The sequence below is a fragment of the Erythranthe guttata genome, chromosome 7 (genome assembly GCF_056151865.1).
Source record: "Erythranthe guttata isolate IM_541 chromosome 7, IM_541, whole genome shotgun sequence".
NCBI lineage: Eukaryota > Viridiplantae > Streptophyta > Magnoliopsida > Lamiales > Phrymaceae > Erythranthe > Erythranthe guttata.
Window position 1 is genome coordinate 8,258,265 of NC_142539.1, and position 13,701 is coordinate 8,271,965.

Here is a 13,701-nt window from a genome sequence, read left to right on the forward strand (position 1 = left end):
AAAAACGTCAAAAACGAGTTAGAGTCTGATTCTAGTAGATCTCGTAATTTTGGGAACAACCCAATTTACGGAATCCTAATCCGATTTTTCTATGATTTGATATTAATTTTCTAAAACTTGCCTAAAATAACAAAAACGAACTTTTGGGAGTCTAAACGACGTTGGATTGCTGAAATTTTACTGTTCGCTCATGAGTTTTGTTCCTTGCGTCGTTTCACTTGAGATAGAGTTCGTTTCGTACTCAAATACAATTTGAGTTCGTCGAAAACCCTTATTTTTCTATAATTTCTCCCGATATTTCGACCAATGCCCATTAATAACTCTTCTCCGAATTAAATAGTTATTTTGCAACACGAATCTAATTTGACGTTCCTTATCAATATATATATTGGGGCTATCAGTAAGAACTCTCTCTACCATTTTTCTAATAAGCATGGGTCCAACTATTCTTTATTTTCAAATTTACCCATTCTCCACTATTTACTAATAACCCATTGATTGATGTCTTTTTTCATTTTCTTTTTTCGTTTTATATATTTTTAAATAATTTTTTTAAATAGTTTTTTTCATTTTTAATATTTTTTTCAAAATTGTTTTTTCAATGTTCTTTTTCAAAATCAACTATAATATTTTTGAAACAACTACAATTTTTTGGATTTTTTTCATTTCATTTTTTTCGGTTTTGTTTGCAGCTGATTTACCAAATTGACAAAGTACTATATATTATGGAATTATTTAACAAAACCTCCTCATATGACATTTACTATTAGAATCTTTCTCCTTTTTAAGATAAGGGATCATTAACAATAAACCCCTCATATACATAAGAAATGGTGATATGTCCACCCCTTAAATCTTTATTTGTGATAACCTCCTAGAAATTTTATTCTCAATTCTACCCTCATGTCAATTAGCACAATTAGTCTCAATTATTCCTTTTTTCTCTCTTTCCATAACAATAATCTAATTCTTAAAAATCTGCTTCCAAATAAAAAAAAAAAAAAATTTAATTTTTAATTTTTTATTATTTTGGGACTTTATTTAGCCATTATTTATTTATTTTTATTTTTTAATATTTTTTTTTAAAATTTTTTTTAAACAAAAAATTGAAATTCTTTTGTCGATAGGTTTACAACGCCGAGTATGAGTATATGTGAATATATTAACTGTAGTCATATTCTTTCTTTATACTACAGGTTTTCACTTTTTCAACTTAAAAATTCCGATTATATAGTGTGGTATAGTCATATTTACCAAATTATATAAAACAACGAAGATTCCTTATTGTTTACGAAAACAATCCTATCAAGATCCACACAAAAAACCACAATTTGAATCTAGTTTTAGAAGTCAACTTGAAAACGAGAAGATAGAACATATTCGAATATGACTACAGTCATATTCGAAAAATACATAAATATGACTATAGTCATATTCGAATATGACTATAGTCATGTTACCGTTGCTGTTCAGATCTGAAATTGTATTTTTAGATCTTGAAAAAAAAAGGACAAATCGAAAAATACATAAATAAAGATAGAAAAATAACGAAAGAGAGGGAGGGGGAGTCGACGACAACGACGGTGGTGAAGGAAAGAGAGTGAGAGAGTCAGCGACGGTGGTGGTGGACAAATCTGAAAAAAAAACTTGGAAATCGAGAAAGATAATGAAAAAGAGAGAAAGAGCCTTATGTGGAAACGAAGGAGGAGACGGCGGCAACGAGCGGTGGTGGTGGTGTACAAATCTATGTGGAGACGATGGTGGTGTAAAGAGAGAGAAATCGAGAGAGACAACGAACACGAGAAAATAATAACTCACTAATCGAGTGAATCAAGAATAGTCATATTCGAACCAGACTATAGTCACGTTGATGTTGTTGCTTCAGATCTGGAGAGATGAAAAGAAGAAAAAAATCGAAAATAACGAAAGGGAGGGAGGGGGAGGCGACGACACCAGTTTTCTCTCCCCCTCTCTCTCTCGATTGATATTCATCCACCATCTCATTCTTCCGATTTTCATGGAATGAAGGACCACCGTGATGGAAAAAAATTATGCAAGAGAAGGCACAACCAGAAGAAATCGATGACGACGAGATTTTGTTCCGACGGTCTGATCTTTGTGGGGAATTTCGTTCCCCTTTTACCGATTTTTGTGCAGAAGATAGCTTGAGGCTATTGGTGTTCCGATCAGGTACATATTCATATTTGTGAGGGATTTCGTTCCCCTTTGTCTGATTTCTAGGGTTTTGTTTAAATCTCAAATAATATACAGATTTTTGGTAATAATTTTCATTGTGATTTTAGACTGAAACCTCGTGAGTCTGGTGCATCTATTAGCAGTTGTCAAACTTCGACTGCAGTAAATCCTTTTTTAATGTTTTAGATAATTTTTAATTTAATTATAGGACTAAGATCATGTATGTTAACTTGTAAAAATTTAAATAATTAATTATATCAAAATTAAATAACTCCAATTGCCCGTCAAAGTTAATATATTACCTGTCAAATTTAATTTCTACCTGGATGAAAAATATTAATATTTTTTTTGTTATTTTTGTAATTATTTTTGTAGTGGATAGGTTAATTTTATTGTGGATTATGTTAATATTTTATTGTATTTCGATATTTTTTCGTTGTGGGTTTTGATGAGATTTTAGTGGATTTCAAATTCTTGCTTTGAAAACGGATTTTTTATTTGAATGAATTAAAGTTACACGTTGGTGTTCTTGTTCTTTGGTTCATGTTCTTGCACAAGCGGAGTGATGCATCAAGTGGTCTGAGGTTGGGTGATGCTCGGATGACTTTAGCCTGCGATGATGGCATTTATTAAAGGAATTTTTTTGTAGTGGATTTATGTAAGTTTTTAGTGGCTTTTCTCTTTGCAAAGGGGATTTTTTTATAGCGGATTTCTATATATTTTGTAGTGGTTTTTGATGAGCATGTAGTGGATTTCAGATTTTCGCTTTCAGAATGGATTTTTCTTGAATGAATTAAACTGACACGTTGTTGTCTTTTTTTTTTTGTTTTGGGTTTTTTAGCAGGCGGATGAATGACATCAATGGTGGTTAGGTTAGACGATGCTCGGACAATTCTACTATTGTTACTGGTGGGGGCATTTCTTAGTGCCTATGTTGTCTTCTTTTTCTTTGTTTTAGATTTTTTAGCAGGCGGAGGGATGACAACAATGGTGTTTAGGTTAGACGATGCTTGGACAATTCTATTATTGTTACTGGTGGGGGCATTTCTTAGTGCCTTTTTATTATAAATAAAACAGAGTTACATGGTGTATACGTTAATTTGATATTGCATTATGTTGATTTTGTAGTAAATTATTTTATTTTTATATCACATTACGAATTACATAGTAGATTTCAACGGTTTATAGAGGATTTCAATTTGGTATTACGTAGTTGATTTCAATAGGTTTATAGTGGATTTCAATAGATTTATAATGAATTTGAATTTAGTAAAGTATGCGGGAAAAAATTGAAAAAAAAAACCATTTAAAAAAAAATGAAAAAAAAAATAAAAAAAAATTGAAATAAAAAAATAAAAAATAAAAAAAATTGAAATAAAAAAAATATTTAAAAAATCATCAAAAAAAAAAAAAAAAAAAGAACAAAAATAATACATAAAAACTCAAAAAGACACCAATTGGCGTAATTTAGGTATTAGGCTATGAGATGGGCTTTCCCAAAAATGGGGTTAAAAATTGGACTTATCCTTCTTACCAAATTGAATGAGGGGTCATCTCAAATAACTCCATATATTATTGAAAACATCTATAAAAAAAATCAAAATCAACGAAAAATGTTAAAAACATCTAAAAATAAATCAAGTACTGTTTTATTTTTATTTAATTTATTTTCTTAATTCAGTTTTTTTGGTTTTATTTTACCAGCAGGTTATTATATTGAAAAAAACTTTCAAAAATTAAATCAACTACGAAAAAAAGAAGCGAAAATCAATTAAAAATGTCAAAAAACCTAAAAACTATCGAGATCAACTATAAAAATAGCAGAATAACGAAAACAACTATAAAAAATAGCCGAATAACGAAAATAACTATACAAAATAGCAGAAGCAAAAAAAATTGTATTGCTGTTAAAAATACCCAAAATCAAAAGCATCACAAAATATATATATATATATATATATATATATATATATATACCCCATGTGTAGGGGTGAAAGTCGGATGGATCGGATCGGAATTAGCCTTTTCGGAAAATTTCCAAAAAAAATCGGAAGTACACAATCGATTCCAATTCTAATTCCAAAAATTTCGGAATCTAAAAATTCATTCCAATTCGAAAAGACCCGAAAATTTCGGAATTTCGGAAAAAAATCGGAAATCACATATGTTTTAAAATTTCAAAACTTAGCCCAAATTTTCTAGGATGTTCATATTTTAAAAAAAATAAGAACATCCACATCGATAAAAGTAAAACTAATAATTACTAAATTTCAGTCCAAAAAAATAAATAAATATAAACACAACATAATATCCAATAAAACTTTTAACAACAATTCATTATGTCAAAATTCTAAAACAAAACTTATAGGCGCATTGTTTTGGAAAATAAGTATAATATAAAATATATTATTTATAGGTGTATTTTTCGGAAAAAAATCGGAAATAATATCGGATCGGAAATCGGAAATTCCAAATATATTTTATATAATTCCAATTCCAATCCAAAAAAATCGAAAAAATTCGGAAATCGGAATTTCGGAAGTCGGAATGAAAAAAGTTGTTCCAAAATCGGAACTTTTCGGATCGGAACCGGCGGAAATTGGAAATTCCGTTCCAACTTGCACCCCTACCCATGTGTTATGGAAAACCTGCACCAAACTCTCCTGTGTTAATTTTATTGCGTAGAAACTCCTTGTATTTTATTTTATCTTGTATGAAATCCCCCATTCCGTTAACAATTAAAAACCTTAACTATTTAGGGGATTCCATGCATTTTTTTCATAACAGAAGGGGGTATGGTGTATGTTATTTACAATACAAGTGGAATTTACGTAAAATTTATTTATTTATTTAAAAGTTGAATTATTTTTTTGAAATGAAGTAAAATACATTTATTTTCAGTCATTGAGAGTCAAATTTTCAAAATTATTAATATAATTATTTATATTAAAACTAAATTTGAATTTTCATATTATTTATATTCTTTGACATATAATACATCCAAAATAAATTATACAAGTATGTAACAATATTTATATTATAAGTATATAAGTTTGATTTTTTTTTTTAAATACATTGATAAAATACCTTTTTTATTCAAAATTGGAAATTTCAAAAGTTTTTTATTTAGTTTCAATTTCGATGCGATTGTTTGTTGTAAAAGAAATGAAATCAAATTTTGGAAATCCAAATGAGAAAAACAATGTTCTAGAATTAAAAAAAAATGAATTGGAAACGGCAAAATTACAAATAAAAATAATAATAAAAATAATAATAATAATAATAATAATAATAATAATAATAATAATAATAATAATAATAATAATAATAATAATAATAATAATAATAATAATAATAATAATAATAATAATAATAATAATAATAATAATAATAATAATAATAATAATAATAATAATAATAATAATAATAATAATAATAATAATAATAATAATAATAATAATAATAATAATAATAATAATAATAATAATAATAATAATAATAATAATAATAATAATAATAATAATAATAATAATAATAATAATAATAATAAAAAAAGAAAAAAAACAATGAAATTTGTTAGAAATTTTATCCTTACCATTAGTCTTTAATTTTTTGTATTGCAATTGAATATATGTGTTTGACTTAATTTGTTTTTTAAAAAATGAATTTTGAATACATAAAATATTTTTGCATAAATCCCCCATATATTGAAGAAAATATGCACCAAACCCCCTTGTGTTATGAAAAACTTGCATGGAATCCCCTAAATAGATAACGGTGTTAAATGATAACCGAATGGGGGATTTCATGCAAGATAAAATAAAACACATGGGGATTCTACGCAATAAAATTAACACAGGGGGTTTGGTGCAGGTTTTCCATAACACGAGGGTGTTTTATGCAGTTTAACCTCAAATAAGCATTCGAAGAAGAAGAAGGGGGAGAAGGAGGAGGAGAAATAAGGAGAAGGAGAAGAGTTAAGGGGAGTTTTCGCTAATAATGCAAAAGAAGGTGAATCCATCCTTATTATACCTAATGAGTCAGGTAGTTATCACTAATTATTTTCAAGAATACATCATTTTATTAGGTGTAGCGGATTGATTTATAATAATAATTTTTATTATTTCAGTAAATACGAAATCTAATGATTGCATAGAGGCATGCAGTCATAACCTAAAGTCAAAAACTCACTCTATTGTCCATGACATGATCACAATGCACTATATATAAAGTACATAAGCATTTACGAAATGTCAATATGAAGGCTTTTGAACCCGAAGTCATATCAGTTGGTCCTTATCACCTTGATAAAGATAATCTAAAGATCATGAAAGATCACAAGTTGTGTTATTTGTATTTATTCTTCAACACAAAATGAAAATATTGAAAAATATATCTTAGCTATCGAACAATTGGAACGAAGCACGCGCAACTGTTACACAGATCCTATTTGCCTTCATGTTGTCGAGTTTATTGAAATGTTGGTTTTAGATGGTTGCTTCATCATTGATTTGGTGCGGAAATGTAATATGATATATTTGAGAGAAAAGAATGATCCTATCTTTCATATGGACAAGATCGTTAATAGCTTGCAACAAGATCTTATGTTATTCGAAAATCTAGTCCCATTCTTTATTCTATGCAAATTGTTCGACTTAATCGATATCCCAAATCAACATAGTAGCGGTGGATGTACCTTTTGTTGAGTTTCTTTAATATTGTCTTCCCAGTAAAAGTATATCGAGACAGTAAATATAGAAGTTCGGATGAGATAAAATATTTACTCGACTTGATACATAGTAATTGGCGTCCTTCTTTTAATCGGCTGGATTATCAAAAAGATGAAAATAATGGAAAAAAAGAGATGGCGGTTTATAAATAATGCGATTGAGCTTAGAGATGCTAATGTAAAGTTTAAAACTATCGAAGGAGTTTCATTGTTCGAGCTAAGATTCAGATATGGAATTAGTTTGTGGCTCTTTTCACTATTGAAGATAGGACACAATATTTGTTTATGAATCTAAAGGTGCTGAGCAATATTTTGGAAACACCAAAACAAATTATGTGATGGACTACTTGGAGTTCTTGGATTGTCTTACTGATTCTTTGAGAGATGTTGCAATACTTTTGCGCCATAGATTATTGATATTTAGTTAGGTGATGATGAAGTGGTTGCTAATGTGTTCAATAAACTTGTTGACTTGATTAGCTATATATTTAATAATATACATATTATATATCAAGGTAATGAAGCCACTCAAAAGAAGGAAAGGGCCCGTTTAGCTAAACTTATTTAAAACATCTGATAAACTCTTAAATCTGATAAGCTGCTATGTCTCCTACGTCTTATTTTTAGAATTAATTTTTAAAGCATTTGGATAATGAACTTATAAGCTATTTTTACTTATTATAAGATTTTAAATAAAAAGTTGGAGTAGAGGTACCTTTTAAAAAAAATCTTATTTGGTCTCCAACAACTTATTTGTTGAATTTTTCAGAGTTTTTTTATAAAAAAAATTATCAGACACGAGAGCTTATGAAATCTAAACCATCTTATAAGCTCCTTTTGACAAGTTAGAAGCTTAACTAAAAACCCTCTAACTATATAAACTAGTAATTGTACCCGTGCGATGCACGGGACAACAAATTGCATTCTTTGATGTTGTAAGAATATAAACAAACGTTCGATGTATCGTATGATCAAAATTCTATTATACTGGAACATTATTAAGTATACTACACACACAAAAAAAAAGGACATAACTTTACTGTTGAATAATTTTCCAAATGAATTGAATCAGCTAATACCAGTAGATTGAAAATTTGAACCAGGAAAAAAATCATCAATTATGTCTTCCATGTTGAGCTTAAAAGTAATTAGATTTAATAACTAAGTTAACATAATCAAAACTAAACTATCGACAACATACCATCGTAAAAGGCCATCTATACATCTTGCATCGGAACTAAGCCCTTCTCCACTGCCTCATTTTAAGGTTGTTTTGCCACTGGAATTAACAATTGGAAAATTAAGAAACAAAAATAAATATAAACAATAAATTAAATATCGCATACAAACAATAAGTCTTGAAGGTCGTCGACTTCCAATAGCTTGTGGCTCCGCCCATTTTTGGTTAATTTTCTCAAATCATCCCTTTCAATAACATGTCCAATAACATATAAAATGAAATAATTGTTATACATAAAATTTGAAAACTTTGGTATAAATTAATGAAACACATAATTTAACAAAATGAAATTACCTATAAGCCATGATGGAAAAAGATGTAAACTAATTGCCACACATGCAATAGGATGAAGAAGAAGATAAGAAACAAAATCTAAAGTCGGGTTACCAAAAGAAGAAGCCTTAGGTAGGGAAGAAATAAAATTCAAATGTTGCAGACATTCTGTAAAACGATGTCACAAAATCCGCTAGAGATGAAAATCAGATTTATTTACCCTTTTCTGTAAAAATCGAAAATCAGATTATTATAAATAATATCTAGGAGAATTTGATGAAAATCGATAATAATATTTAAAATAATATTTCGGAGATAAAAATTTGATAAAAAAATCAAAAATTAATATTTAGGAGATAAAAATCAAAAATAAAATTTAAAATAATAGTTAGGAGATAAAAATTTGATAAAAAATCGAAAATAATATTTCAAATAATGTTAATGAGATAAAAGTTGATAAAATATGAAAATAATAATTAGAATAATATTTAGGAGATAAAATATGATTAAAATCAAAATTATTATTTAAAATAATATTTAGGAGATAAAAATTTGATAAAAATCGAAAATAATATTTAGGAGACAATAATCTGATAAAAAACGAAAATAATATTAAGGAGATAAAAAACTAATAAAAACATGATAAAACTCGAAAAAAATATTTAAAATATTATTTAGGAGATATAAATTTGATAAAATTCGAAAATAATATTTAGGAGATAAAAATCTGCTAAAAGTTGAAAATTATATTTAAAATTATAGTTAGGACTTAGGAGATATAAATTTGATAAAATTAAAAATAACATATAACATGAAATAATTGTTATACATAAAATTTGAAAACTTTGGTATAAATTAATGAAACACATAATTTTACAAAATGAAATTACCTATAAGCCATGATGGAAAAAGATGTAAACTAATTGCCACACATGCAATAGGATGAAGAAGAAGATAAGAAACAAAATCTAATGTCGGGTTACCAAAAGAAGAAGCCTTAGGTAGGGAAGAAATAAAATTCAAATGTTGCAGACATTCTGTAAAACGATGTCACAAAATCCGCTAGAGATGAAAATCAGATTTATTTACCCTTTTCTGTACAAATCGAAAATCAGATTATTATAAATAATATCTAGGAGAATTTGATGAAAATCGATAATAATATTTAAAATAATATTTCGGAGATAAAAATTTGATAAAAAAATCAAAAAATAATATTTAGGAGATAAAAATCAAAAATAAAATTTAAAATAATAGTTAGGAGATAAAAATTTGATAAAAAATCGAAAATAATATTTCAAATAATGTTAATGAGATAAAAGTTGATAAAATATGAAAATAATAATTAGAATAATATTTAGGAGATAAAATATGATTAAAATCAAAATTATTATTTAAAATAATATTTAGGAGATAAAAATTTGATAAAAATCGAAAATAATATTTAGGAGACAATAATCTGATAAAAAACGAAAATAATATTAAGGAGATAAAAAACTAATAAAAACATGATAAAACTCGAAAAAAATATTTAAAATATTATTTAGGAGATATAAATTTGATAAAATTCGAAAATAATATTTAGGAGATAAAAATCTGCTAAAAGTTGAAAATTATATTTAAAATTATAGTTAGGACTTAGGAGATATAAATTTGATAAAATTAAAAAATATTATTTATAATAATATTTAGGAGATAAATATTTGATAAAAATAAAAAATAATATTTAGGAGACAAAAATCTGATAAAAATAAAAAATAATATTTAAAATAATATTTAGGGGATACAAATATGATAAAATTCAAAAATAATATTTAAAATAATATTAAGGAGATAAAAATTTGATAAAAATTGAAAAAAAATTTACAAATATGACATTAGGGTTTCTAAGGGTTGCCCTAGCGTTTCTTTCTTTTATATATAAGATGTAGTGAAAACTTGATTACATTTATTAAACATCTTGCCACTAAATAAGTGGAGACGGTTGCATGCATAAAGCATGAGCACAACAACAAAATAAAATAGAAAAAACTATTAGATATATATGAAGACAGATGAATTTGTTATTTGGAAAATAAACTATTTTATAAATTCAAATAAGAATGATTTTGTCAGAGTTTCTGAATCTACTTGCACAATTATAAGAAATGAAAAGGATCAAATAAAATAAATTAAAAAAAAAAAATCAAGAGAGAAAAACTTAACTCCCCAAGTAATTAGGAAACGATAATTAGACGAAACCATCGAATTTTTTTTCCTATTTAAATTAATTTTCCAGCAAATTTGCAAACACCCCCAACTTCTTGGAATAAGCATTTAAAACCAACTCCCTAACTTTTGCTTTTAAATAAGCTTTTGCAAACACCACCATAATACAGCTCATGGGTTTCGCGTGATGTATGTGCATGATCGAAATCGCCTATAAATTTGGTTAGTCTCAACCATCAAATTGAAAAGAAAAAAACAAACAAACAAGCTCAAAGATGAAGAATACTACTGCATCACCTATACTAGTTCTCTTTGCCATCCTCATCACCACATGTAAGCCTTTCTTAATAAAGTAATTAATATTATATTTTTTCTGACATTAATTAATATCTGCAGTTATACTTAGTTCGTCGGAAATATATGGACTGGAAGCCATGGAAGTGCAATCAAGTATTACTAGAGCATCAATTACTAAAAGATGTGGTAATACGTCGTGTCGAAAAGATGCGGACTGCATTAATAATGCGCATTGTGGTACTAGAAGATGCTTGGCCTTTGTCGTGAAAGGCGAAAGAACCAAGTCGTGTGTGAGCATTGACAACACTCGTTAGAAGAGTTGATGATACCTTGTCTGCACTACTACAAATTAAAAAAAGCCTTTAATTAACTTTTCTTCAAAAATAATTATTGTATTATGAACCAAAGAGTGTTGGCAATGAACTCTCTCAAACAATTAAGGCCCCATTATGTTTATATATGTATCCCATTGTGAAAATCGAAAGAAAAACAAATCTAGATAGCACATTAATTAAGATCATGAACATAATATATTTAAGGGGAAATTGGCTAGACACCCCTTATTTTGGACTTATATAGGTGGAGGTCCATTGTATTAGATGAATATAGGTGTAGGTCCTTTGACTAATAAAATAAAATAAAATTATTAGTGTATAGACATAAATAACCCTCAATTAATATTTATATGTAAATAGTTATTTTGGAAATTGAGGGAACAAATCCCACAAATCTCTCATTCTCTCTCACACACACGGCATCTACTTCTCTCCCCCCACCCCACGCCCCACACCACACATTAGACGCCTTTTCCTCCATTTCTCTTCTCTCACACTTCTTTCTTTCTCAAGCCTCTAGTTTTTGTGAAATTTAATTTTCATTTCTTGTTAAAAAAATTATTTTATTTACATATATTTTGAATATTAACTATTATTTCGTATGTTTCAAAGGTATTGTATTTTTTTTAAAGTTTTGCATTTTCTAACTGGTTTTACTTCAACAAATCATAAAAAAAAAATAACAAACCAAAAAGAAATTACAATATATAATATAAAACTGCAAATTGCTATTTATAACTTAAAATTACACAAACAATAAACAACAAAGTAAAGAATAAACAACAAATAGTAAACGACAAACACAAACAATAAATAACAAATATAGTAATCACAAACACAAATAATAAACAACACTGCCCCTAGTGTATTTTTTACTCGAGCAATATGAAATAATTTCAAAACACGAAATACAAAATAAAAGATATTATAACAGACACCAAAAACATATTTTTTGTCTAGTAGCAAATTAGTACGTTAAGTACAAAATACTTCAAGATACAACTTCGTTGATCACATTTAATGTGGTGTTCTTCAAATTTATGTCGGTTGAAGATGTGAACAAGTGAAACGAGGTTTGAGTGAATGTTGTGGGATTGAAGGATCTTCTGTAATAACTTGTTCTGTAAGGACTTGTTTGCAGTCTGATTTGCTCTTGTTTTCCCCCTTCGGAAGACGTTGAAAAGTCATTTAATATCTTGTTCCTTTTTTTCGTTGACGTAGCTATTTGAGCACACACAAAATAAAACTAAATAAGACTTTCAATTGCAAACAATAAATTGCAAAAATGAACAAAAACTAGCAAATTGCAAACAATAACTGCAATTACAAACAAGGAATTCAAAACCGGTAAAATTTGGAAATCCAAAACGAACATATTGAAATTCAAATTGCACACTCATAACAGATAAATGTAAATAGCAAAGGCAGAACACATAATTAGGTTCTTCAAACGTATTGTTTTAGAATAAACATAACCATAGTCGTAACATACACAAACCCCTCAATTTACCTGATTTTGGGGATTGGAAATCATCATCCTTTGCTGTTAAGGGGGAAAAAACGGTTTCTCAAATTATTATTGAAATATTTGAAATAAATAGCAAACAAACTAAATACAAAAGGATCATTGATTACCAAGACTTAATCGTGTTTTGGCCATCGTATGAACTCCAAACAACAAACCCTAACACCAGCCGTTGATCCCGAGCAACAAACAATTTGTAAACTGCAAACAAAACGAAGTCAAAGTGGGCAACAACAATTTGTATACTGCAAACAAAACGAAGTAAAACTGCAAACGACAAACACCCAAAACGACCTGGTACCCAAAATGACCTGGTAAAACGACCAAGAACCCAAAAATTGAACAGCAAATTGAACAGCAAATCGAAACTGCAAACGACCCAACCGAAAACTGCAAACGACCAAGAACCCAAAAATCGAAAACCGCAAACTGCAGCAATCTAAAACTGCAAGCAACCAAAACACCCAAACATGCAAACGACCAAGAACCCAAAAATTGAACAGCAAATTGAACAGCAAATCGAAAACTGCAAACGACCAAATCGAATACTGCGAACGACAAAGAACCCAAAAATCGAAAACTGAAAGATGCAGCAAATCGAAAAATGCAAACAACCAAGAACCAAGAACTGCAACAACCCAAAACTGCAAACGACCAAGAACCCAAAAATTGAACAGCAAATCGAAACGAAGACAAAATGCAAACGACCTGGTAAAACTGCAAACGACCAAACACCCAAAACCTCTTGAAGGATTCAAAATCCGTCGTGAGTTTTTCGATTTGAAGAATAAGGGGAGAAATCGAATTCACGATTTTTGCAATTGGAATTTCGGATTTGCAGTTTAATAGGGAGAGAAATGGGGGATTTGATTTTGAAGATATATTTTACCGTATATTA

The 13,701-nt window shown here is 28.1% G+C and overlaps 2 long non-coding RNA genes across 2 annotated transcripts; one reads left to right on the forward strand and one right to left on the reverse strand.

Moving 5' to 3' along the window:
• Positions 1–10,839: 10,839 nt before the first annotated feature.
• On the forward strand, positions 10,840–11,399 carry LOC105972696 (uncharacterized). Its single transcript, XR_001174157.2, has 2 exons — positions 10,840–10,979; positions 11,043–11,399. It is a non-coding gene; the product is annotated as an uncharacterized LOC105972696 (long non-coding RNA).
• A 785-nt stretch (positions 11,400–12,184) lies between these two features.
• On the reverse strand, positions 12,185–13,645 carry LOC148769140 (uncharacterized). Its single transcript, XR_016032021.1, has 3 exons — positions 12,914–13,645; positions 12,789–12,821; positions 12,185–12,499 (listed from the first exon to the last, which is right to left on the reverse strand). It is a non-coding gene; the product is annotated as an uncharacterized LOC148769140 (long non-coding RNA).
• Between the last annotated feature and the right edge of the window lie 56 nt (positions 13,646–13,701).